This window comes from Aythya ferina, assembly GCF_964211825.1.
Source record: "Aythya ferina genome assembly, chromosome: 5".
Taxonomy (NCBI): domain Eukaryota; kingdom Metazoa; phylum Chordata; class Aves; order Anseriformes; family Anatidae; genus Aythya; species Aythya ferina.
This window is the reverse complement of record NC_140301.1, coordinates 953,150-979,528: the sequence shown is the minus strand read 5'-3', so window position 1 is coordinate 979,528 and position 26,379 is coordinate 953,150. Positions and strand designations below refer to the sequence as shown.

Here is a 26,379-nt window from a genome sequence, read left to right as displayed (position 1 = left end):
ACACATAGAACAAACAACTATTACAAGTTGTAAGCCCATACAGAAGCTAGTTCCTATGAATTTGAAACAAATGCTTTGGAGCACAATTTTATAAGGAATCAGCAACTTCTTGTTAATTAAGTAAACTGAAGCAGAAATAGAGAATATGTATTGCACTTTAAAAAAAAATCTGCACTGCACCAGCAACACTTCTTCCATGCACAAATCATTTCTATCTAGCACAGATCAAATACATTTTATCCACTACACTAATAGAATGACTTCACTCTCCTCTTCTGCCCTAATCTAAATATTTAAGTGACTATTTGGTTAAGTGTATTTTTATCCTTTATCAGAATAATACATGGAGGGGAAAAAAGACCGCCTACTTAGATTTTTATTTTTTTTGGAGACCCAAACCCCCTCCATTTCCTAGTAGGCTTGTTGCATCATGTAGAACTACCCTCCCTTAAATGAGGCCTCAAGCTTGACTCATCGTCTTGGCAATGTTTTCAGGTGCAGAAAGAGAATCTTGCAATTCAAATCTGAGCACAAAGCCTTAGAAGAACATTTCCTGCATGTTTTTTTTTTCCCCCCTGTCAGTCCATGCTTCTGACAAACATATGTTCTGATTTATTTGTTAGCACTCCCAAGGTGATAAGCAAAATGGTAGAAAGTTATCACACATAAGTAGTACAAATATTTTGCCTAAAGCATAAAAGAAAAATCTGCAAAATTTGTCACTCATACCACACCTTAGAGTTTGTGACAACAATGAATTAGATTTAGACTTGCTTTGTAAAAAACGAGCTGTGAGATGACAAAAAATACTCAGCATCATCATCTATATAGCTTATAATAATAACAACACTACAATGTAGAGCTGTGACTTCTTTTTTCGATCTGTAAATTAAACACTACTCCAGCCTTTGAAAAGTCAAAAGCACCTTCTATTTACACAGCAAGAGAATACAGTATCTTTCACTTCATAGCAGCACTTAGTAAAGCTTTTCAGTGTAGGTGAATAATTATGCATGTGGATCTCTCCTCCAAGAATCTCAGGCAAATCAAATGTCTAATTATGTTTCTCAGCCCATTCTGAAATCAGCATTTTAGCCAGCTTGAATAGGTAAAATAAGCTCCAGAGGTTTAGTGGTTTGCCCAAGATCACACAGAGCTGATGGCAGCACTGGTGCATACTCAGTGTTCTTGGAGTACTTGTACTCTCCTGTTCTAACCACAGGACCACACACCCTTATCACCCCATAAACCTGCTGCAGTCAGAAAACATGATTTTAATAAAAACATTTTCAGAATAAGCTCATGTCTCCCCATTTGAAGAATAAATACCACAGCCCAGAACAGCTGCAGAACTCCATTAAATTTTTTGCTGTCAGATTAAGAGTTGTGACTACAATTTTTAGGCTCTTTGCATTATTGCTAAAGATGAAATAACTGGAAATCAACTTTTCCATTCAGATATTTAACTACCTACTACATTTGAACATGCAGGCAATAATGGAGACACCAGGGCAAATGAGCTGCTGGGGGTGGTGGGGATGCAGAACTATTTTACCTGAGTTACTTCATACAGCTTTGATTTCAGCGTTTCTGCTCCAGCATTTTCGAATTTATTTTGCCTTTCACTTACATGGGTGTTTCACAATCAGCAGTGGAATAAAAAACTACAAAGTTTTATTTTTAAATTAGAACTTATTTTAAAATCAAATACATGTGCAGGGAACAGTCAGAATACTGACATTATCCTCTATTTAAGATCTTAGGCTAGTTTGTTTGTTTGTTTTTGTGAACAGAGTGGAAACGGTATTTCTTCATAGAATACTTGAGTTAGGATTTCACTGAAAGGGTAGAGGCCATCAGAGGCCCTGAAACTTTATTACATATGCCTTCATGAAATTGCAAAATATTATGTTTTAAGTAATCTCTAGGGTCATTCTTTCCCCTGTCTAAAGGCCTAAACTAAGCATCATTTAAATCCTACTTAAGACATTAAAACAGGATTTAAGCTGGATTTTAGTGACCAAGAGGACTTATGTGGGTCTTTTAAACCAGGCTAAATTTAATCTCTAGTTCCCAGCAGCATATCAGAACAAGCCCACCACATTTTTTCTACACTTTCCCTCTGAGTACAGAAATATAAAATGTACAGTGAGTGAAAGCATCTGTTATTTCCACAGCTATTACTTCACTGTCCAGACAACTAGTTTATCTGGTTATTTCCAGTCTGTTCCAACACATTCATCAAATAAAGGAAAGAAAGCCATAAAACATAAGAAACCCAGCCTCAAACTGCAGCACCCTAGCAGGGCATTTTCTTAATGGAAGCTGTAATATCAACAATTAAGGAAAACAAATAATTAAACCTCTAATATAATCTGTACTCTTAAAAATTGGCTTCATGTGCAAAGAAAGGTGGGAGCACTCTTGACATTATGGTTTTCACATTTGTTTACCCAGGCTGTCTTTTTCTGGTATCTATTAATTATTTTCTGTAAAGTAAAGGTTATCAGGGACCAACAAGAACCTTACTGGGCCAGGTTTGTACACAACCAGTAGTAAATGCACTCTATAATAAGTGTTTTAGTTAACTGAACAATGAAACGTGGTCATGAGTTCCTATCTTAACGTAATACTTAGCTGCCCTTCCTCATCGTTCTGCTGTTCGTACATTAGAAAACAAAGAGCAAAACAGATAGAAATTACTGCAAGTTGTATCTGCTCAACAGTATGGGGAACAGGGAACCTAACTTTCACATAATGAATTGAGAATAAGTTTAGCTTGTGTATGTAAAGCAATCTGTTCTTGGATATTCTTGCACCAGCCGAGGGTCAGCTTTGTTTATAACATGACCACCCACCCTCGCTATAGGCTATATCTTACATAAACAAACCCAGACAGTAGGATTAAAGGATAAACATAACTAATGCTTAAATCCAGAGTTTATGGTGAATGACGAAGAGCCAGAGCACAAAACACCACAGTAAAACAAAACGGCAAAAAAAGCACCATGCACATACTTTTACTTTCCAGCCTGTCCAAAACATGTTTTGTTTTAAAAACTGACCTAAGTTTCATTCAGTTGATTTCTTAACTTGCATTATTTTTTTCCCTTATTTGGAACACAGTATCAAAATAAAGCTATAGAGAAATAATGCTAGTAGTAAATGAATAGCTATGCGAACCTGCAACTCTATAGCTTCTTCATTCAAGACCATGCAAGGAAAATCATTCTGATATTTGATGAGAACAGTGAAATGACCACTGTCACTGCAAGGCACATGGCAAATGTAGGCTTCCCCCCCCCCATTTCAAATATAGAAGATATTTCAGATTGTATTACAGCATTCAGTTTAGGAAAAAACACCTTACCAAGTAGGAATACTAAACAAAGACAGAATAGCGAAACCCAGAAAAGTATGAAAAAGAAGAAGAGTATGATGTGAGCAACACAATTTTGATTACTTCCAAACTATTATGGTTGGTGTTGTCATGAAAAAGGATATTAAATAACACGTTACATCTTGCTTTCAGAAATTAAATAACCTAAATCAGAGTCATTCAGGGTTTTAAAAAGATTTCAGTATTTTTATAAAAATTATTAACATATCCGAGTACAAATGATAGACAAGATTAGCATTTGTGGTGACAGAATTACATTTGACCATCATGTTAATTATCTTATTATCAAATGTTTGTTTGCTTATGTTGATGAAAATCACTTTTGTCACTGCAAAATCTACTTTCAAGTTCCCACTTCTTAAAGTAGTGTGAGCTGCTCCAAGACAGCACTTAAGTCACAGAACTGCCAAGTTTCACAAGAAAAATCATGTAATTCTTTATCCACTTTCCAAAATAAAGGATGGGGTACAACTTTGTCAATTATCAATTTATGGAGCTCATTTTCTCATACACTGACAAACACCAGGAAGGATAATATGAATGTCTACACAGATATAATTTACTATTTTCTCAAATAGTACGGAAAAATAGTTTTACAAAACTAACTAGCCTATTTGTGACTTCCATGGTAAAAGATGGTGAATCAACCTCATCCAAAAACAAAAAACCATACAACACACATACTGGAAGAGTGGATTAAAAACTTCCCATGACATTTTGGGAAAAAGTCAAAGCCCCAGCATGAGGAAGAGGTTCTGTCCTGGTTCTAAGAGCTCTGTGACAACTTCTGAAAGTTTGGAAAAAAAGATCTGCACATTCAAAATTAAAAAAAAAAAAAAAAAAAACTTTCCCTTCCAGGATAAGTATTGAACTAAAGCAATTTTTAACTGACTAAAAAGTCAGTGCCTATTTCAGATATGATGTATTAAATCTGGAAAAGCATTTTAAATAAATTAACAGAAAAGAAAAAATAATGCAGTAATAGGATAGTGCCTCTGCATTTGCCTGTCTGAAGTCAATTTAAAGTGTTGCATATGCAGGCTGAGATTAGGCTTTTTTTCCTCCCTGAAATTCCTTTTGATATTGATTTTCATGCAAAGAAATTGGGAGCAGGGTTTTTTTCATAACTCTTCTGAACACACTGACGTTCAGAATGCATTTGCATGTCAGAAAGATTTAGTGATAAGGAGTTCCTTCAGAAAAACTATGACCTAAATAAACTGATAGTGAGGACTGTAGCCAACAGATAGCTGTAGTTGTAGTCACACAGCAGTGTTCACTTACACATTTCAGGTGTCTAGGGACACATCAGAAACCTGGTATGTTCTTATTATTATTATTAAGTTCAGCTTTCTCAGTAGTCAGGGGTGTAAAATGCTTGCTTTCTTTTCTACACTAATGACCCTTTAACAGCCACATACAGATACTGAGTAAGTGTGGGAGCAGGGAGAAAGAGCAATAAATAATTTTAATTAAATTCATTTAGTCACAAGTGTGAAATTACATCAGTATTCAATTTCTCACAGACAACTCTCATATGTATGAACAATCCCAGAACTGAGGAGAAGCTAAAACATTTACTTTCCCTTTAACAACCTTTCAGACAAGGTCTCCCCACACTTACACAAGAGCCATCTGGATCTGCTTTCCTTCAAACAAGTTTCTACTGGCAAAGCTTTCACAGGTAAGCAACTTCTTCAAGGCCTGCAAGGAGCTGGAAGCCTTTCTGAAAGGCCTCTATGGAGTCATAAGGCCTTGTATTGTATCACAGGTGTAGCCTCCATTGTGTGCACAAATAAGTTTCCTATTACTGTATCCATAAACAACACCATTAAAAAAAAGGTCAACATTCTTTGCAAAAAGATTGTGACATTTGCAACCACCCCTGTTAATGTTTGGCTTGCACACAGCAACCAGTTCAAATGCAAAATTAACATTGGCATATTGCTGGAACCAGCAAGCTTTCAGCATACTGACATCTTATGAGAAATGCAGAGCAATTTAAGTATGAGATCAAACCAAACAATTCTTCCAAAGAGAAATGAATCACCAAAAACCTCAAAGTAGGAAGAAAATTAGAGCAACACTTTTTCATAAGAGCAAGTAATTGAGGGAAGTTTTAATAATGTTGCCAACTTCTACAGCGAGAAATGCTAATACCTACTAAAAGAGCACACTCTTGATAAATAGCTATGTTGAAGCAGCAAAGATATTTGCCTAAAGACAAGAGTGATCTGAAAAAAGAGGATGAATGTGACTGCCAAGAAAAATGAGATATACTATTGAAAAATAACCAAGTTTAAAGTTTTTTGTTGTTGGTTTTTTTTTTTTTTTTTACACCTTAAGTACAGATGGAGGCATACAAGTTTGTTTCCTAACAAAAAGCTGGCTAATTAAAAAAAATTACCTAAGTCCAATAGAAGCTACAGGTAATGACAGGAAATTGTAGCTGGTCATTCATGCCATAACAGAAACGCACATTAAAACTGTCAGCCCAAAACAATGACTATCCACCTTATTGAAATATCCTGCAACAAAGGCTATGAAATACCACGTGTAGACGTCCTTACTGGTGCCAATATTGTATGATACCATCTACAGACCAAGGAGGTTGCATGCTACATTTTCACTGACTGCTTGATTGAATGCATGCTCTGGAGTAAAAGGCACAAGGCTTCTCATCCCAACAGCAGAGCTCCTCTGCTAGCACTGAAGAGAATAAAAGGTAAAAGAACTGCTCCCACACTCTGTCGTTCTGTGCCGATTGTAAAGCACAGTTTTCCTGCTTGCTCATAAAGTTTCTACAGCTCTCAGCTATGCTATTTACACCATGTCAGCTGTGAAGTAATCGCTGCCTCAAAGGAATCAGAAAGGTTAGTAACCCACTTCACATCAAGTACTGAGCAACCAACACAAACAGGATCATGTCAAGGCTTCTCTGCGGCTGGAGCAAGCCTCCATGAGAACAAGGGACTGGGACCAGCTGCTCTTCTGGCAGGAACAGGAAGAGGAAAGAGAATTGAGAACAACATTGAGCAAAACAAATTGTTACCCAGATGGCAAGTGTTGGGCAGCAAGCATTACTTTTGGGGTGGCTCTGCCTCCAGATGGGTCATTTTAAGAAAGGCAATGGATAACTTAAGAATGCATTAACATCAGCATCAAAGGATTTGACAACACTTTTTATCATATGCCTGCCAACTGCTAGACAATATACCTTAAAAATTTTTCCTTCACTGTGTCAGAAATAAAAAAAGCAAAACATAACCCACAAACCATACTATTTTTAAATAGTACTAACATTACTTACTATATTAGTGTGACCTTGCCCAGTGGTCAGTATATAATGACTGCAAAGTAACGTAATGGAAATAAACAAAAGCTATGCACAAAGCAAGACTTAACTACTATGACTAAAACCACTAAGCTGCATAACTAAAATGTTGACAAAGAACTGCATTCCACTAACACTTCCCCCCCCATCACTCTTCTTCAAGAAGAAAGATTTCTTCTAATCAAAGAGCTTTCAGTAGTAAGTCTCTGGCTGTCATGGTACGCTAAGGCTTTTTATATTTATTTCATAATGTCAGTAGCATTCCGACATAAACATGAAATGCAATAAATGGTAAGCATCTCTTCACAAAACACACAAACTAATCATTGTTCCTACAGTTGTTTTACTACCAAAAAAAACCAAACACACACAAATAAAAACAAACAACATATTTTCAAAGAGTATAAGTGAGCTAGATGATCATAGGGCTCCCTAATGAAGTTTACAGGGAAATTCCACATATGACATATCCAGTTATTCAAGAAGACAATTCCCACTTACGATTTTCAGTTTCAAGACTTAGATCCCTCCTCTCCTAATTAGCTTAAAAATTAGTGTTTTGCAACATTGAAATGTTTACCTATATTATCCAAAAGGCAATAGAACACAAGTGTTAAGTACAACAAATATACTTTTTTGTATACCCTAGATGAGTTTCACATCTCTTTCAAGCTTATTTTATTCCAGGTTCCCATACAAAGGCAGCCAGAGAAAAACTATAGGAAATCTACTACCACCTCTAAGGCTAGCTCATTGAAAAGTTATTAATCAGCTGATGCAGAAACTCTGATCTTGCATAGTATGTGATTTTCAGTGCCTGGTTCAAAGGTACAGGATGCAGAAATTTCAAGTTCTCATTGCCAACAGCATGTGCGGTAGAGCCTCAGCCTTACCTGAAAAACCTCAGCAGCAGGAAGGACTCAAATGAAGAGACCTAACCTAGCATCCACTGAATTTAAAAGGTTTCCATAGCTGCACCAGTCTTGGAATCAGATTTGCATTCCTTCACACATTTTTTGTCAAATATATGTCAACCAAGTAAGCTGACTTTGTAAAGCAGAAAATCATACATACATACTTCAGCATAAGAAGTTCCATATAATATTGTGGTTTGCCCAAAGGTATAGGCAAAGCCTTGCAAAATAACCTTGCTGTGTTACCAGACATGCTGCACTTACTGTAGGAATAGGTTACTGTCTCTGAAAAGTTTTAATAGCTTATACATGGTTATAAACAGAGAGCTGTGAGATGAATGAGACTGAGAAGTGAGAGCCCACTAACAAACTCTGAAATAGTATTTAGAGTAGAAAACATCACAGAATAACAAGATAAAATGGGTGCAGAGCAGATATAAAAATGGATGCTGTTAGCTACCAGAGCACACTAGTCCCTGCATAAACAAGAGAAAACAATACCTGTAACTAATGAAGGTTGTTGTTAGTTACCAAAGGAACTACTCAGACATAGTACACCTCTGAGTATCACCACAAGGGTATGTTAGAATACTCCAGGAAATATTGGACAAATCAGGATTTACTCAGTTTTCAGCTGAGTACAATCTGTGTACATATGGTAGTTCCTGAACACGAAGGATAAAAAATAGTCCCAGCTCTGAAAAGAAACCAGTTCCAGCATACACAGGTGATGAATATAGTGAAACAATTCAGTCCCTAGGTTTCACAGTAGTCTTTCATGTGGCTAGACCCCAATATTGCAGACAACATTCACAAAGCAAATTTCATGATGCTATCTAAACTGCTCATGGAGAAAGTGCTAATTGACACAGCCCAAATGTGCATCTATACCACAGCACTTTGTCCCAAGACGAGTGTTTTACATGCACCGAAGGATGGTGCCAGCATTTAGTATTACAAACTAGTGAAAATGCTAATATTCTCTGATAGAGTACAGAAACTGTCAAGTTTCCAAAATCATAGAAAATTGCTGTTGCTGTCCATTTATCTTTTGAGGTCAGAACGCATCATGTCTCATATTATTCCCAAAAGGTATTATCCTTGGCACATGACCATACTAGATTGGAAGTTTCCCAACATACTAGATTGTATCATCACAATTTGTCATTGAGCAATAATTGTCTGCATACAAATATCTGGATAGACTCCAATAAAAACTGTAAACTGCTACACTACAAACATTTTAATCTTGCAGACTGATGTGGAATAGTCCTAGGCCTATCTTCAGTGCACACATTGCAGTTTTCCTGCTAGCATGTCATATTTATCACTACTATGTGTGTGTGTGTTGGGGGGGGGGCGGCACAAAACACATTTAGGAGCTCCTTAGCTTACCTATACAGAATTGTTAGAAGAAAATATAACAGGAAGACTAAATTTTCATTGTCTTACTCCTAAGTATTCTGTAAATCTACAGCTGTTAGATTTATCCTAGTATTCTCTTCAGAAGAAGATTTTTCCAATCTGAATTTAAGAAGTTTTTCTTTACAGCTGTAATCTTTTCTGATCAGAATATATCAGTAGAAAAGTTACTCTATTTTTAAGTCTGAAGACACTAAAGAAAATGAATTGGCTTAGTCATCTGACCAGACTTATTGGTAGAGCCCAAGATTATAACTTCAGTGTCAAAGTATAAAAATGCTCACAGTAACATTTAGCTAATAATCTAGTTCAGATCATCTCAACATATTTCCATCTTGAATGTCAACCATGACAGATTATTATTTACAGAACATTAAAACAATTTAAAACTCCACAACCATATGATCATGAAGGAAAAACATTTTTAGATTATATAGAATTTTTACATTGATTGCTTTGCTTATAACATATCTTAATGAGAAGATACGAAGATGTAAGACTGCTGTATGGTTGGCTTCATTTGAAACCATGACAGCTGGTAATTTTTTACCTGTGACCTGAATGTTAGCTCACTGGGGAGCCTTCTCTACAATGGCTTTTAAATGAGAACATCAGCTTCACAGGCACTAAGGAATAACAACACCAAAGATGAGTTGAGGTGTGTTCTGCTGCACCTGGAACTGAGTAACATTAATATAGACAAAATTTAATTTTGCAACCTAAATTCAGGGTGGCAAAATTCAGTGTCACACTACCAGCAGTATGACGCAGAGCTTCACATGAACAGAAAATTGAAGAGATGTTGAAAAGAAGGCTCCCAACAGAAATTGGTCAGAAAGAATAATAGTAGGAAGGTTGGTGGAAGCTCCATAGGACAGGGAAGAAGGAAAAAGTGTCCTCTTCCTCTAGACTATTGTTTTGTGGGATTAAATCAAGATTAAACTAAGGGGGTGGGGGAAGTGAATGAAACTATTAAATGCTTTCCTGATATATTCCCTTTTTTAAATAGCACTTAAGTATTTTTTTTTTTATTCCTCAGATAAAAGTTAGGTTTCAGATTCTTTTTGATAGTCAAACTAATTGATATTAATCACTTTAAGAATTCTTAAAGTGTATCTTTGAATTGTGTTTATTGTGTGTGTTTTTTTTTTCCCTTGTCATATTCATCACACATCAGCTCACATGGAAGCCCACAGCCTTCCAAAAAAGGAAGCAGAAACTCCACAAAATCCACCCTCTTCAATCAAGAGCTTACTAATATGAAGTACGTGTTACCTTGTTCCCTAACACATACAAAAGCCACTTTCTTCTCCCAAGAGAAAGCAAAACAAGTTCCAAGCAATCAATATTCCACACTAGCATTCATTCACCCCTTTCTGCACCCTCTCCAAGCCATACAAATACCCCTGGCAGTGCCAAACACCAAAATGGCTGCATGACAGATGGCACGTCTGGCAGTTTACATGTCCCTTAGAAAGGCAGGCAACATCTCACGAGGAACATCGTTTTGTGTTTGGGGAGTACTTTTTTTTTTTATGGACTTCTTTTCATATAAAACCATATTTGTGTTTACTTTGGTAGAGTGAAGCATAAGCTCTAAAACGCTTGCTTCACATCCCCCACCCCCTTTATTTTTTATTTTTTTAAATGAAAAAAGTACGTCTCCAGAGGCAACAAGCCAAAAAAAAAAAAAAAGAATGATTGCTAACTGTGCAACATTGTCATGCCTTCACATGCTTCTCAATATTTCAGTTTAACTAGCAGTTCTCTAACCTGTATTTTACATTCAGGCTCTCCTGTGCCAAGTCAAAAGAAGAGGCAGTTACACAAACCCATCATTCAGTATTTAAAAAAAAAAAAAAAAAGCAGCATTTTTAGTATGGATCATTTGAAAAAATCTGAACTAATTCCTAAGCAGATGTGAAAATGAAGAGATACTTTTTTATGGGAGTGATGTGTTGGGAAGTCACAAGAACCACATATATCTAAGTACTTGATTTACTTAAATTCTAGACTCCTGAATCACGTAGAGCAAACTTTATAAAATACTTTGCTCCTATTTCACAAGTGAACAGTCACAGGAGCAATAAAAAAAAAAAAGTAAAAAAGTTACTTTCTTACCACTTTAGCTTAAAGGGCAGCAGAGGTATTCTGAACAAAAATCTACACAGTAACACTCAATGTTTTGTCATGGTCAGATTCTGGAAGAGTTCCAGAATTCCCTTCACAATCTTTTTCTCCATTAATTTTCATTTCTTGCTTTAAAATAAACATCTTGCCCTGAAGAGAATCTAACAGCTCTCATGGTATAGCTTCAATATTTTGTCTGAGGGCAAATCATTTAAGAGAAGATAATCTCTTATGGTATCACATAATTTAGCTCTACCTACCTAATCCAATTACCTAAACTGTTTCTAATGAAGATAGGCCCCTCCAAAGGGCAAAGTGTCCAGGCAAAGAGAATGCTAAACACGGTAATTGCCCTACACTGTGGCACAGCAGGCCTCAAAGACTGGAAAGCTCCCAAAGCTGTCAGAAGACACTGCCTATCTGCTGACAAAATATGCCTTCATAATTAGATGAAGGGACTTGCCAGCCAGCTGATGGCAGGTGAGACTGTACTGTGTGACCCTCTGAGATAATCTTAGGGACAGTATGAGGTGCCCAGAGATGGTCATGCACAGATTAGTGCAAAAAGCCTGATCTTGCTAAAATGCTACAGCTAGGAAGTCCCCTACAGATACCTAAAACTTGTAACTCCCCCACCAAGGGCCATGCATTCATAATCTTACTGTAATGGGTTCTTATTACTCATGCTGTCATTATGAAAGGAATTTAATGAGTGACAGGACACCCCCTACCCAAAAAGTTTTATACCAGGAGGGAAATGGGAAGGGAGACAAACAATGAAAGGCCATTCTCTAGCTACCTACAGTTCACAGGGCAAACTATCAGCTACCATTACAGCAAACCTGTATTTGTAAACAATTAGGAAGAATCAAATAAGAAAGCAGCTATCTTAAACATTATGAGGAAATTATAATCTGCTTGCTGTGCTGGAAATTTCCTTTTCTATGTGTTAAGGCTATTGGAAGTGTCCTCTGTTGATACACTGAAACAAATACAAGGAAGCATCATGCTGAATGAGGCAAAGCAAGAATAAAGCTAACATATTCCTCAAAAAGAGGCACTTTGCACGAAGCCTTAGACTGAAGTCTTCTTGTGGGTTCACAGGCATCATGTCATGATTTCACCAACAGAATCATCTGGTGTTGTCAGTGTCTTTGTAAGTGCTCATTAAGTAGGCTTTATCAATGGATTAAAAGAGTTCAGCTGCCAAGAAGAGCAAAATAAATTTCAGATCAAAGTATAATCAAAAGGTATAGGAGGTGACCAAGTACCTTCTGTCAGCATGTTGTTCTATGACACAGAAGTGGTATGCATATAAAAAACAAAGTGCAGAAGATACACTTCTCCCATTTTTTTTTTCTTTCAAGTAATATGATCGGCTAGTGTCAGAATTGAGCATGTGCCAGACAAATTAAATCAGCCAGGGGCTAATCCGAGAAACAGGCCAAGTTTTGCAGAGATTTCTTTAAAAAAATCATGAATTGGCATTCTTTTTTTTATTTTATTTTTTTTAAGTTACCTGGTTTTAGCTTGTGCTGAATGAATTGCTATTCCACTTTAAGTCAGTCATTTTGATTACTACAAATAGCCAAGTTGTTCTTCTGTATTTAAACCAGCAAGAGAAGAGCATTTTACTCTTTTTCCAAAATAAATAACATGAAAAAATCAGTGCAGAATTTCAGAAGGTGATATCAATCAACACATGAACAGTTGACAAAAGAGTCCTGGAGTTGCACGAAGCTTTTAATTCATCTTATCTCAAACAAAAATACTTTAGACAGTTATTAGTGTTTCTCATTTTGAGTGTGAATTTGGATCTTGCCACAAGCATGAACTGTGTGCTCCTGCTCTTAGATAAGAGCATCCACTTACAAATAAATGTACAGGGAGATTTTTCCTATGGCATGATTCCCAACAATAATAGCCCTTACATTCCACATTGCACCATCAGCTCTCCAGGCTGGGCAGGACTCCAATGTGATTCCAGCTCTGAAAGACCTCACCCATTATCCTAGAGGGGAACATACCACGTGTCTCCATTTGAAGCTCTGGACACATGTTGACCTTCAGCCCTGTCCGAAGCCAAGCTCCCACCCTTGTTTTCTAGGAGGAGCAGGGCTTTGATGGAAGTCCTGCTCAAAAGACCTTGCTTCCCTAGTCCTAAACCTACAATGAAATACAGAATGGTGAGTCTAACTCCAGAAATACACTGAGCAGCAGACCTGATCAAAGCTCAGCCCTCATCCTAACTTCTCTGGCTGAGCAGAGGAATACCAGCTCTGAAGAATCTCAGATCCCTACCCTCCCAGATGTGTCAAATTCCTGACTTCATTACAGTTTGCTCTTGTGTCTGCTTGACTGCACACATTAGCATACATACCCAGAGGCAACAATTCAGTGCAACTACATTGGTTTTGTTAACACTTTCCAGGAGTACAGCCTAATTGTTGATCTGGATGTGCAACCTACCTGCATTACAAGTCAGCATAAGACATGAAGCGTGCATCAGCTCCTCCTTTCCCATTCTGCTTCACAAGCACAGACAGCTGGGTCCTGACCCCAATAGCCTTGGCATACTCTGAGCAGAAATATTTTGAAGAACAAACAGACCAGATTCTAAAGCATGTCATAGCATATATCTAAAGATAAGTCTAGACTCAAGCAATAGTAATAAAAACTTATAAGCTTTACCCAAAAATCACACTTGAAAGAGATGCTCAAACAAGAAAACTAAGTCATGACAAAATTTTAAACTCCAAATGACAACCTACAAAAAAAGTGAAAACAGTAATAACAGATCATACTTTAGAATAAAACTCTTTTTTCTCCAAGATTTTTTAGCCTAAGCTCTTGGCTATCTAGTTCCATTTGCAAGGATTTTTTTGAACCTATTACCCTCTGTCCTTTTGTGCAAGATGAATCTTTTCTTCTCCACCTTCCTCTTCATCTTGACAAAAAAAGCTTCAAAGTTAATGTCTCATTTTATTGGTGTTCTTGTTACCCGATTTGTTAAGAACATAGTTTGATGACATAGAACTCTTCACTGGGTGTGGTTGTGATGACCACACCTCCTTCTCTATTCCTATCTTCCACTTCTTCCCGCATTACCTAAAGTTAAATGCCTAACCCATTCCCCTTCCAATGTACTAAGGTACAATGTGCCTAATGTAATGATACATCTGTGGCTGTCTGGTGAAGAGATGTTTAAAACATTTTCATGACTGCTACAGTACTTTATGTCACACAGGGTGAGCAGCAGTCATTCTAGAAACTTGCCATCGTGCCCCCAGTATTAAGGTCATCTTCAGTTCTACACCAAGATCGTGAAGTCATAATAATAGAGTACACACACTACCTTTTCTTAATTTTCTACTGGCATTAGAAGCTCTTGGTGTCAGTCATAAGCAAACATAGTTTCTTCAAGGTGCTTGAAAGAAGTTTCTACACAAGGATAAGTTTGTGTCAAAAAAAACAAAAAACAAAAAAACAACACACCTGGCGTTTGCATGGGAATATAAAATTGGAAAACTTCGTCTAGTTGGAGAAGCTGTCATGATTCGGTTCCATATGCTTATGAGACTGCTGTTTCTTAGTAGTTTCACTTTCTGCTTTTGTTAGAAGATAGTAAAGAGAATGGAGACAGTAGGAGGCATTTCATTGTTTTAAGACAGAAAGCAATCATAGAAGAGTTGAAGACCCTTTTACAAATACTGGCAAAGACTGAACAGTATATTCCTATCAAAATACAAAGCCATAACAGGGAACATCAGGGAAAGCTTTCTGCTCCAAGTGTGAAAATCTATGTAATTTTCAACTGAAACTAGTCAACTGAAAACTATGGCCTTCTGCATTTAACCTGTCATTTACACTCGTTGATGTAATAACATGCAATGATTATCTCAGTGAGCTTTTTGACAAAAGAAAAAAAAAAACTTATTGTAGTTTTATTTCCAAGAAAAAGAAAATCAGAAATTGGTATTAAGTTTACTAATACACTTACTGGCAAACTTACAAGATTTACTCTATAATGAGCAGAAGAGCAACTTTTGACATAACCCCTCCCCAAAAAGTTCCTTAAAAAAAAAAAAAACGATTTTTCAAGATAAAATAAAACCATAAAAAAGCGATCAATTTTTTCCAGATTTACTGTTGTTCTACTTAAAGAGTTTTCCAATTTTTGCTAATCAGGTTTCCTAGAACTCCTGGCCCTGGTAACAGATATAGCAAGCCAAGTAATTTATATTTCTTAGGGTTTGTATTAATCTAAGATGATCTATGATATTTTTCACTCCATACTGATCAAGGCTACTGATCTTCTACAAAAGATCAAGATCTAAAAGTCAAGATTGCAATGTCAAAAAAGCAGATTTCATATCCATAAATTAACTGCCACTCTTACAAATCATTTATCTACCCCATTCATAAGCACTTTAAACTGGTCCCTCCTCAGGCAGGGAGGATATTTTAAACTTCAAAAGTTAATCCTCTCTTGATCTGGATTAATTGCTCTAAGAGCTTGTAAGTCTTTGAGTGCTCTTGGCCAGCTGTTACAACCTATCTGTTACCTTTATTTATTCCTTTAATTTAAAAAGGTATTCCTGTCATGAACTAACCCCTCCCCTACTAAAACACACATCATCAGCTGTAAATTTTCCCTACGACATAGCAGCCTACATTGTGGTTGCATGCTTTGCAACAAGTAGGTGTTTGCTTACAGTCATTAAGGGGGACACATCGCATCAGAGCTGCTGTAAACTGAGGTCTGTATATATGCAAACCAAGAATTATTAGAAGGAAACAAGTCTAACTAACACAAAATAAATACCGATCTCAAGAAGACTGTAAAGATCATTGCCTGCTAGGATGTCCCTCAGCATTGCCCAGTGTTTTAATGGAGATTATGACTTCTCCCATCTCTGGCTTCTAATTGGTACAAGTAATTGAATCAAAAAAGCAGCATTAAAGCCCCCAGGTGAAGTAAGAAAGAAAAAGATACTGTGGTTCTCTTCAGTCACACTCAAGTCCCTCCTGAGTAACAGAGGTCTCAACAACATCCAATGGAAGCCAATTTCTTGTTCAATACAGAACACACCATACTTTTCTCAAGCCCTTTTGAAAAAATACTACCTATAGGGTAGCAGAGGTGTCAGCAAGTTGTGCAACTGACAAACAGTTGCAGAGCAACTGCATTGTTACTTGATCACTACTGCTGTTAACAGCTTTTGTGTGCTCAATAGCTACAAGCAAGCTGGACAAAATATGACCAACAAAAGAATCAAACCAAGATCAGGAGCAGGACTCTGCTTCCTGTAGTCACTACCTTCTTTCAAAAACTATTCTAGTTAAAAACCTTAAAACATACAGTGGGATGTCCAACTCTCTTAACTGTATTAGGAGAGGCTTCTACAAAGGAGTAGCAGCACTTACATCACCATGTAAATGATATAACGCTCCCTTAAAAATAAATAAACAATATCCATAAGAACAATTTCTAAGCATTTTCTTCTATTTATAACCTTGTGCATTTTTCCAGGTTGGCCAAAAACTGAAGAAGTTTCATTGTTAGTTCATCTTCCTTTGCTTCGTTGGAGAACAGTATTTTATCTGCCTACCTCAGCATGCTATCACACCTTTGGCAGTTTGGCCCAGTTTTTCGTATCTTGGACACATATCTATTTTACAATATGAAGTGAATAATAAAAGGTAAGGAAGCAGACATGTCACTAATTGTTTCACAAAAACACTACCTGGAGACACTTCAATATGCTAGCAGATAGAGTTTGCTTGGACAAAATAAGTTCACAAGATAAGAAATTTCTGGTATTTGTATCCTTATACTAAAATCTACTGTCTATAATAGAGTCACACCCTAGTATGCTTCACATTCAAGAAAATAATGCATTAGCAGTAGCTAATGAAAGAGAGATTGCAATCTTTAATGATTCACCTACAGAATCACAGGATTTCTACATTGGAAGAGACCTCAAGATCATCGAGTCCAACCTCTGACCTAACACTAACCAGCCCTCCACTAAACCATATCACTAAGCTCTACATCTTAGTCTTTTAAAGGCCTCCAGGGATGGCAACTCCACCACTTCCCTGGGAAGACCATTGAATGCCTCACAACCCTTTCTGTAAAGAAGTTCTTCCTAATATCTAATCTAAACCTCCCCTGGTGCAACTTTAGCCCATTCCCCTTCATTCTGTCACCAGGCACGTGGGAGAATAGACCAACCTCCACCTTGCTACAGCCTCCTTTAAGGTACCTGTGGGGTGCGATAAGGTCGCCCCTGAGCCTCCTCTTCTCCAGGAAGAACCCCAGCTCCCTCAGCTGCTCCTCATAAGGCTTGTTCTCCAGACCCCTCACCAGCTTTGTCGCTCTTCTCTAGACTCGCTCAAGCACCTCCACGTACTCGAGGTGCGGCCTCACCAGAGCCGAGTACAGGGGGACAATCACCTCCCTAGCCCTGCTGGCCACACTGCTTCTTATACAAGCTAGGATGCTGTTGGCCTTCTTGGCTATCTGAGCACACTGCTGGCTCATATTCATCCAACTATCAACCAATACTCCCAGGTCCTTCTCCACCAGACAGCATAAAATTTCTCAGCAGAAACTCTCTCAAATTAGCCAGTCCATGTTCAAGGATTAAATGATCTGCTTTCAATACCAAGATTCAGTATAGATGTTTCTGCATTCATTTTTTTTTTTTTTAATCAATAATACACCTAGTTCATATTTGTATGCCACTCGCATCTTCCACCATGAACTAAAAGGCAGATTAATTTTATTATCTAAAAACTACGCTTAAAATCTAGGGTAGCAAATAGATTAAAGATAATAACGCTTCTATCAGAGTATTTCAGAAGCTTTGCAGGCACAAATAGTCATTTTTTGACCAACAGCCACTAACAATACACAAGACCACAGTTCCCTCAGAGCTATTATATAGCCTTGGAAACTCAAATACTGGTTGCCTGCACTGTGGCCTTCTGAGTTGTCATGTGCCTTCTTAAAAAAAAAAAAAAAAAAGTCCTAGAAGCTATTATGTTGTTTAAACAAATATCAGAAAGCATATCAACTTTCTGCTTAAGAAGTACTTACTAGGTATAACAACTTTAAATGAGAATTGTTTCACTTGAGAGAACTAACTTCCAACTATCAAAATAAAAACCAAATGTACAAGGAAAAGACTGCAAATAATAGCTTATGAATCAATATTATTGGAAAGGAACATTTTAAACCAAAATACTTTCCTTCAATATAGATGTAAAACAGAGCCAGCAGATTTTATTTAATAAAGAAATCCCAGATGCCTTAGTATGAAGTCACTTGTGATTATTCTTTAAAGACCATTACCTATGCACATATATTTACATCACCAGAAAGCCTTATAACTCAGATAGCTTTTTTGATCTTGCAAATGTCAAACTTCAGGGCTATTTGTTGTACCATCCTACAATTATAATTTATTTGAGGTTTTCATATTACCTATCAGTTATGCAACAGAATACCAATCATAATTATATTCTCAGCAATATTATCTAGATATTGTATTGCTCTAAGTCCCGCTTTCATTGTCTGTAAAACCACAATTCTTCCAAAAGATCTGTAACATCATTTGCCAGCTTCTTTAACTGGAAAACAAACATACCAGATTCAAGTATTTTCTCGCTTCCTACTTCCACTAAAGCCATGGAACATTCTAACAAAGTCTGCATGGCTTTAACTTAGTTAAGAAATTGACACTGCTTGAACTATAAAAATATAAAAGATTTCATGTTAAAATTCAAGCAGACAATTTTATTGTAAGAGAAGTCAGAAAAAAAGAGAACTTTATTTTTTTGAACTGTCAGTACTCTTATTTTGTCTGCAAGTAGGATTTCACATATTTCCATTTCAGAATACTTTAGCAATTCTGATTCAGCACTATACTGAATATCAGTCCATAAATCAGAAGACACCATCCGAAAATAAGCCCAGTAGAGCAGAATCCCCCACGTTCCTGGAAGCATCGACACTCTGAGGACAGCCTTTCACTACAGAGTTACACTAGGCTCCTCCTATTTGACTGCTGCTCTTTCTCACCGAGAAAATTAAAATAAAAATCTTCCTTTCATATTTAAAAGGACTGTAAGCTTAAGGCTAAACATTGTTGTTACTTAACCTCCCATATAATTTCCCCAACAAATTCACAAGGAGACAAATTTGCCCCACAATTCACTGTGAAAGAACCATGAAGGAGCTTTGATTTTTTTTCCTCCTGTACAAAAAAAAAAAAAAGGAAGAGCTGCATTTCCAGAAGTACCAGTGATAAACACAGGATCACAACTGATGATACAATAATTTAAACAAGTGGCTGCAACGTGATGATTAAGGCACAGGATTAAACTACCCTGGCAATTAATTCTGAAAGGTGCAGCTCCACGTCTCCTTCCTGGTAGAGAAGCCAGTTTAAGTCACCCTTGTGTCTCCCACACATTTTGCAATACGATATTCAACTGAAGTTCTCCACTCACCCCCTCCCAGAGCTGCATGGCCTGCACTTGCTTGCAAAGGTAATTATTGCACTGCTACAGCTGTCAAGGTAGCTTCATTAAACAGGTCCAAAACTGATAGGGGAAAATGAAAAGCAATGCATTTGTGAGAATAGCTAACAGACTTTTAATGCACACTCACCACCAAAAAAAAAACTAAAAAAACCACAAACTTCTGACTGGCTCTATCTCAAATTGAAAGACTGCAGTGTAAACATACCTTCAGATACTGACAGCAACAGTAATGCAAAATGTCCATCCCATTTTTTGCAAGCTTTTAACTATTGAAAATTCAGACAAAGCACTAAAGAAAAATAAGGAGCAACAACTTTATAAAAATGAACAACACAATGGATAACAGAAGTCTTCATATAGGAAAGTTTCCTCCAGCCTCAGAATTGACTGAAACCCATTCATCAACACTGACAGCTGTAAAGGAAAAGACCTCTGTTCATGTCCTGTGATCCAGAACCTACACTGTCTTCTGTAGGTGATGTGCTCAATTCTTTAATCCATTCACTGAGCACTTCTCTTATTCTCCCAGGAATTATTTGTAAACCAAAAAGAATGTTGGAGTTAAAGAGTCAATAGATTACATGGACACAAAAAACTACATTTCAAAATGTGAGTTGGCTGTGATGTGATAAATTCGAGCACAGGGATTTCTGCAAAGACAGTCCAGACAATAGCTTTGGTAATTATTAATTGTGCCTTTCATGTGGAAGTGAACTCTGAAAACTAAACAGCAATTTAAATGTAAAAATTAAGTATTCCACTATAGATAAGATCTTACTAGAGGGGGGTTGGTTGATTCCTCACTATAATTTTTTCCCCTGTTTAACTGAGCCAGCCAAAATGCTCTTGGTGTTTCCACTATCACGTATTATAAATATATACCACTCTGTTATCAGCACAGCAGTGCTCCCAGAACAAATCACACCACTAATCATCTTAGTTATGCCAGGAAATCTTCCCACTGTAGACATACAGTTACAAAGAGCAGAAAATCCTATTCAACTTCAAACACATTTCATACGTGGTTGTCCTGTGCAGCACAGTATATACCTACCTACAAAGCAGTGTCAAAGAAGATAGCGCTAAAACTACATCTGCATTAACACAGTACTCTGTCCAAAATAATTAGCCCTGCTGAAGCCATCTCCCTCTACAGGACATTCACTAGGAAACACTTTCCAGAAAAGGGATATAAGTAAGGGAATTAACAGGGTTTAAAACTCCTGCTATGAAATAGGTATCATTTACAGAGCAAGTCAGCAAGAATGAAAAAAGAAATAGTATTCTTTCTTGATACAGAATATTTCCTTTACAGTAAAGGGAGACTTAAATTACTACATGGAAGCTTTTAACAATAAGTCATTGCGGGGTTTTTGCCTTAGTAAGTTTATATTGGAATAATAGTATTAGCACTACAACTTCAAAAACAAACAAACAACAACACCCCACATATTTCTAAAGAATGTCCAAGGAGATTTAATTTGGTCTGCTGACTGATCTCAAACTGTAAGAAATATGCTGTTTCTCCAAAACAGCTCTCTAGCATTTAACAAGTAGTAGCTCTACAGGCTGTCAGTACCAGTCAACTAACAAAGTCAGAAAGACTGCAGAAAGTCGTAAATAAACATAAATTCTAAGAGCTAAGTACACATACTAGCTTCTCAACATACCTTGCAAGCACCCTAACAATTCTTATATTCCGCTGTTGGCAGAATACCTAGTTATCTGTGTGACTGTTGTAACTTGCTCTGTAATTTTGTGCCAAAACAGAAACATGGTAATGACATTGAATAGGTAATTAGTAACTATTAAAACAGTATACAAACTAGGGCGTAGTCAAGGTGCTAGCATCTGTCTTAAGCCACCTGGAGGGATTTGGCTTCCCAACAAAGCATCAAAGATGGTGGTGCCTCTGTAAGAGTTTTTTTTTTTTTTTTTTTTTTTTTAAAAAAAAGTCACTCAGACTATCAAAGGGTAAAACAAACTGAATTTCACATTAAATCCTGTTCAATAAGAAGTGCATACAGGGGAAGTCTTATGGCTTTATTGCCCCTTCAAACAAAATAATAACAGGGTTAACAACACAACACAATTCATTACAGAAAGTTTTTCAAGTAAAATGGTTTTCAGGTCTTGTTTTGTTTTTAAACCCCATTTGAAATACGTTCCAGACCTCTCCAGTTTCAAGTGATATGGGAGGACTGTATAAAGGTAGTATTAGAGCGTCCTGTTGAATTCACAACTCTGCTTTCCTGGGAAGTAGCAGCCAGCCCAACCCAGCACCATTACCTTTTTTCCCCCCCACTCCCTGCTACCAGCCACTGCTGCAAGATGAAGGGCAGAATTCCACTTTATTCTGGCTCTTCAATAGCTAAGGGTAATTTTGTTTGCTCCTCCCCTACAAGAAGGGAGAAGGAGGAAGGGATGTTAATCCTTTGCGAACATACTCAAAATCTATGTGATGTCAAAGCAATAATTGTCACGTTCTAAGAGAATTAGTATAGTATTGGTATTTCAGTAAACTTCTCCTTTGTGAGAGATTTTCCTCCCAGAATTCTTCCAATAAGGTTTGATACAAGACTTGACCAATGGTAAATTTTATCATGCTTGAAACAAACCTCAGGACGTAAACATAGCTCAAGAAGTAATACAGATACCAGTTATAAATCACAAAACCTAGACTTGAGTCACAAGCCTATCAGTGCAGTTTTCCCACCATCATAACGCCTGCATTATATTTGAACAAGATTAAGCAAGCATGCAATTCACACCTTCCAAGTTGTAAGTAGGTCTCTAAATCCAAAGGGTGTGAAAAAATGAGTAGAGAGTTTTATATGGATGTACTACAAGGAGAGGTCAGCCCTTCAGAAAGCCGTGCTACTTCCAAAATCTAGCAGTAGGGCTATTGGTTACAAAACAAAGCTGCAACACCAACACAAAGAGGTCCCCAGATTCTAGCAACCACTGCAAATAGAAACATCAAGAACCCTAGCACATGTAGGAAACTGAAGAGGTGTAACAACCTAAGCAGGTAACTTCTCCAGAGATTAATACTTCATTTACACATTAATGAAATCCTGCAGAACTCTGAAGCAAGCTCAGGACTGGTTAACACATATTAACACATAGTGCTTTTTAGCACTACTATTTCCTGCACAGCAGCTTTTAAAGCTTGTTTTGAAGTCATTAGAGCCCAGAAATTATTGGGAAATCCACCTGAACAGTCACAGCTGTTAGACATCAGCTACTAGGTTTCCATGCTATGAATTAAGTTCCATGAACTATTTGTTTTTCCAGTCCATTACAGATTTTAACACAGCATGAGTAATAATTCTTAAGAGTATTGTTATAAATGAGGTCTCAACTCAATCTGAGTTTTGTAATATTTATAAAACAGATATTTCTAAAAGGTATAAAAGGCAAGTAAACAGTACTGGGTGTGCAGGGAGTCTATGCTCCACCAACATGCACACATGAACATCAAACATTCTAAATATATAGAACATTGTTTTACATACTAAACCCGAGTATGCCTATACATACAATCAGAAAAGGTAACAAACAATCCTTTAAGTTCCATGACTTACTAAAATTGAGTACACCTATACATATTCACGATCAGAAAAGGTAACAATCCTTTAAGTTCCATGACTTAACAGTCTCCATTTTCCATTCCTTTTGAACAATGTCTCGCTTTAAGTTGTCAAGCAACACGGTCTTCAGGCCTTATGTATCCCGTTCTTCCCAGATCGAAGAAAAGCATATCCATCTCCTTCTCAAGGCCAATGAGGCCTGGGTCAAAAGGCACGTTCAGGTCAACAGGGGGCGTAACAGCAAAAGCCTTCGATGGCTGTAGCAGCAGAGGGGCCGACAGCATAGCAGTCAGATCAGTAAAGGAGCCCGCAGCTCCCTCACTATCTGGCAAGCCACACATTTGTGATTGTGGCTCCACATGGCTCTTTAAGGCCTCAGAGATTGCTCGCCAGGTGCTAAGCAATCCCACTGCAACCTTGTCGTTTTTAGTTGCAGAGTCCCACACCTTGACCTCAGTTTAGTCCCATATTTCAGGATCATAAACTGTCCAATTGCTAATAAGGAGAATAAGCTGTAAGGTTACCAGGACAGTCTTTGTTCTTAAGGACGTATGATCCCCCATAATGCGCAACTGCATACCAGCAAGAGGCAGTTGTCTGCATAGGTCCGCTTCTCTCAGCTTGAGCTCCAGCGCGCCTGCTTCCAGTGACTTTCAGCACGAGCGTCTCCAAGCAGTTTCCTGAGTTTGGCTGAACTTATCTTCATAAGGCAATCATAGTGCCTGTTCCCGTCCTGGTCTCCGTTCTGCCAGCCTGTTCCTCTTCACTCCTTTTTCCTGCTTCTTTCATAACTTCATCACATCGTGTTGCCTTCCTTTTTTATCTTGAGGGCAGGCTCCCCTCTTATACCCTTCTCTCCACAGCAGTTCTTTTCAAAACAACTTTTCATTGGTCAGACAACTTCGCATTTAACAACAGCAGCAAACACCCAGAAACATCCGTGCCTTAACGGCTGTAGAACAAGAAACCATCTGGAGAACAAGAAACTGGAGACTGCATGGAGTCTCCTGAATCACCTTTCTTTGTTCCCTCTAAACTCTTCTGTATTCCTGATGGCCTCGTCGTTAAGAGTCTAATGTTATCTCAACCACGGGGCTTTCCAACCCCCATGGCCACATTCCCAAATCTCCCCCTTCCTTATTAATATCAACCATTTTCTTGACACGAATTACTGCTCCATATATAACAATATCTAGTATAGATGGATCTGAAGAGCCTTATTGATTCATTAACAGTTAACAACAGCATGTCTGTGCTTGTACATAAGCTACATAATCTATAGCAGTAAGAAGGCTATTTTAATATAGTGAAGTGAGATAGACAAGCATTACTGGTAGCTCTAGAATTCCTCCTCAGCTCCCCTACGATACCTTCATATCTTTTCACGGGCAGGCAGAAAGAACTTCGAATGTTAAACAACCCTGAAAAGTTGAATATATGTATTTAAGATACCAAAAGTATCTAGTTATCAACTCATATTTAGGAAAAGTAAAAATCCTACCATTTCAAGCCTTTTCTATCTGCATTCTTTACCAACTAAATAAATAAAAAAAGCAGAAAACATCAGGCCTCACCTAAAACATAAGAGCTCTGTGAAATCCAATAAATATCACTAGAGATCTGTAACACCAGAGATCAGCCACTGCATAGAAAAGACACGAGACTGAAGTTCCTGTGGCTTCCCACCTGCTTTGTATTGATAATCAGCTGTAATTAGCAGCTTCAGCTGTGTGAGTTTGGGAGGGGAAGAGGGGATGGGGTTCTCCTTGAGCCAGGGCATTGTAAGAGCTCAGAGGGATATGGAGTAGGACGCTTGAAAAGTAGAATTTTAAAGGAAATTGAAAAGAAAATTTGAAAGGAAGATGCTTGAATAAGTAGAAGTAGTGTTACTGGGCTGTTTGGTTACTGGATTGTCTGCAATAAAAACCCTAAGTCTTTGGTAATAGTGCTAGAACATACAGTGAGAGGTATCTGCCCAAAGCAGCAATTCCACTCATCCCCCTTGCTCTAGTTGTTCTTACCCCTCTCTATCACGTAATACCCTATGACAGAAGTATCAAAGGCAGCTAGCTATCAAGGATTTAATATATGCTAAAAACATGAAAATGTATTGATACCACTGCCAAAACTACAGTTCATATGGTTGTTAAATGGCTAGTGAATACCTCTTACACTAGGTTTTTCTGACAAAAATGAAGTGTAATTAGTGTAAAGTTACCGGCTGTGGAAAAGCAAATTAGGCAGGCCTTAGGTACTTGCAGGATTATATATTGAAGGGCAAGCCTTTGCTATATGAGGAGTTAAAACAGATTAAAAAAACGCTTAAAATTTAATAATATAAATTAAATATTGATTTTCAAATAACTATATGCTCTTGATACAGATTATGTACTTATTAAACATGTTACATGGAGAAGAGGCAGAACATTGTCACATTTACAAGAAAGCTAGAGCACTGCTTGACTGAAAATAGCGGCTACATCAAACCTGCATCCTACTCATCCTAGTTATGTCTAATTCCACTAGGACAAAGCAATTACTTCTGAAAATCAGTCAGCATGGCATACTATAATGCTGGATAACCATTTAAGCCACATGTAACTTATAGCAATTACTACAAAATATTAGTTACCTGTTGTAGAAATAGAAATGTTGTTTTTGCAGAGTTACATTGTTTAGAGGGTAGGAATGTGGTACTGAGATATGCTTAGTGATAAGAAAGCTTAAGCAGGTGACCTTGTAAAATGCAGACAACCAGACTCCTTAGGACAATTAGGTGAAAATCACGGCGTTAAGTCAAGTCAGATAAGTGAAGAAACATTACCACTTCAAACAGGAAAAATGGCAAAAGGAAATTGAACTTTGACAGCCCAGCTACTGAAGGCCATGCATTGTTTGTGAAGCATCAGATAGATTGTGAACCTGGATTACCCACTCAGTGGGGAAACAGGGGAGGGTCCTGTCATCAAAAAGTATATAAACCGTGTTTTGGAACTAGTAGATGCGCTCTCCTGCTTGTGGGGCGCCTGCCAT

The 26,379-nt window shown here is 37.5% G+C and overlaps 2 long non-coding RNA genes across 3 annotated transcripts in view; both read right to left on the bottom strand.

The window, feature by feature from the left end:
• Positions 1-25,020, bottom strand: part of LOC311437059 — a 60,549-nt gene extending 35,529 nt beyond the window's left edge. For both annotated transcript variants that reach the window (XR_014693257.1, XR_014693258.1), the window contains exon 1: positions 24,921-25,020. This is a non-coding gene — a long non-coding RNA (uncharacterized lncRNA). The remainder of the gene's footprint in view (positions 1-24,920) is intronic.
• LOC311437063 lies at positions 13,133-14,807 on the bottom strand. The gene is made up of 3 exons (XR_014693262.1): positions 14,696-14,807; positions 13,670-13,778; positions 13,133-13,366 (listed from the first exon to the last, which is right to left on the bottom strand). It is a non-coding gene; the product is annotated as an uncharacterized lncRNA (long non-coding RNA).
• Positions 25,021-26,379: the final 1,359 nt, after the last annotated feature.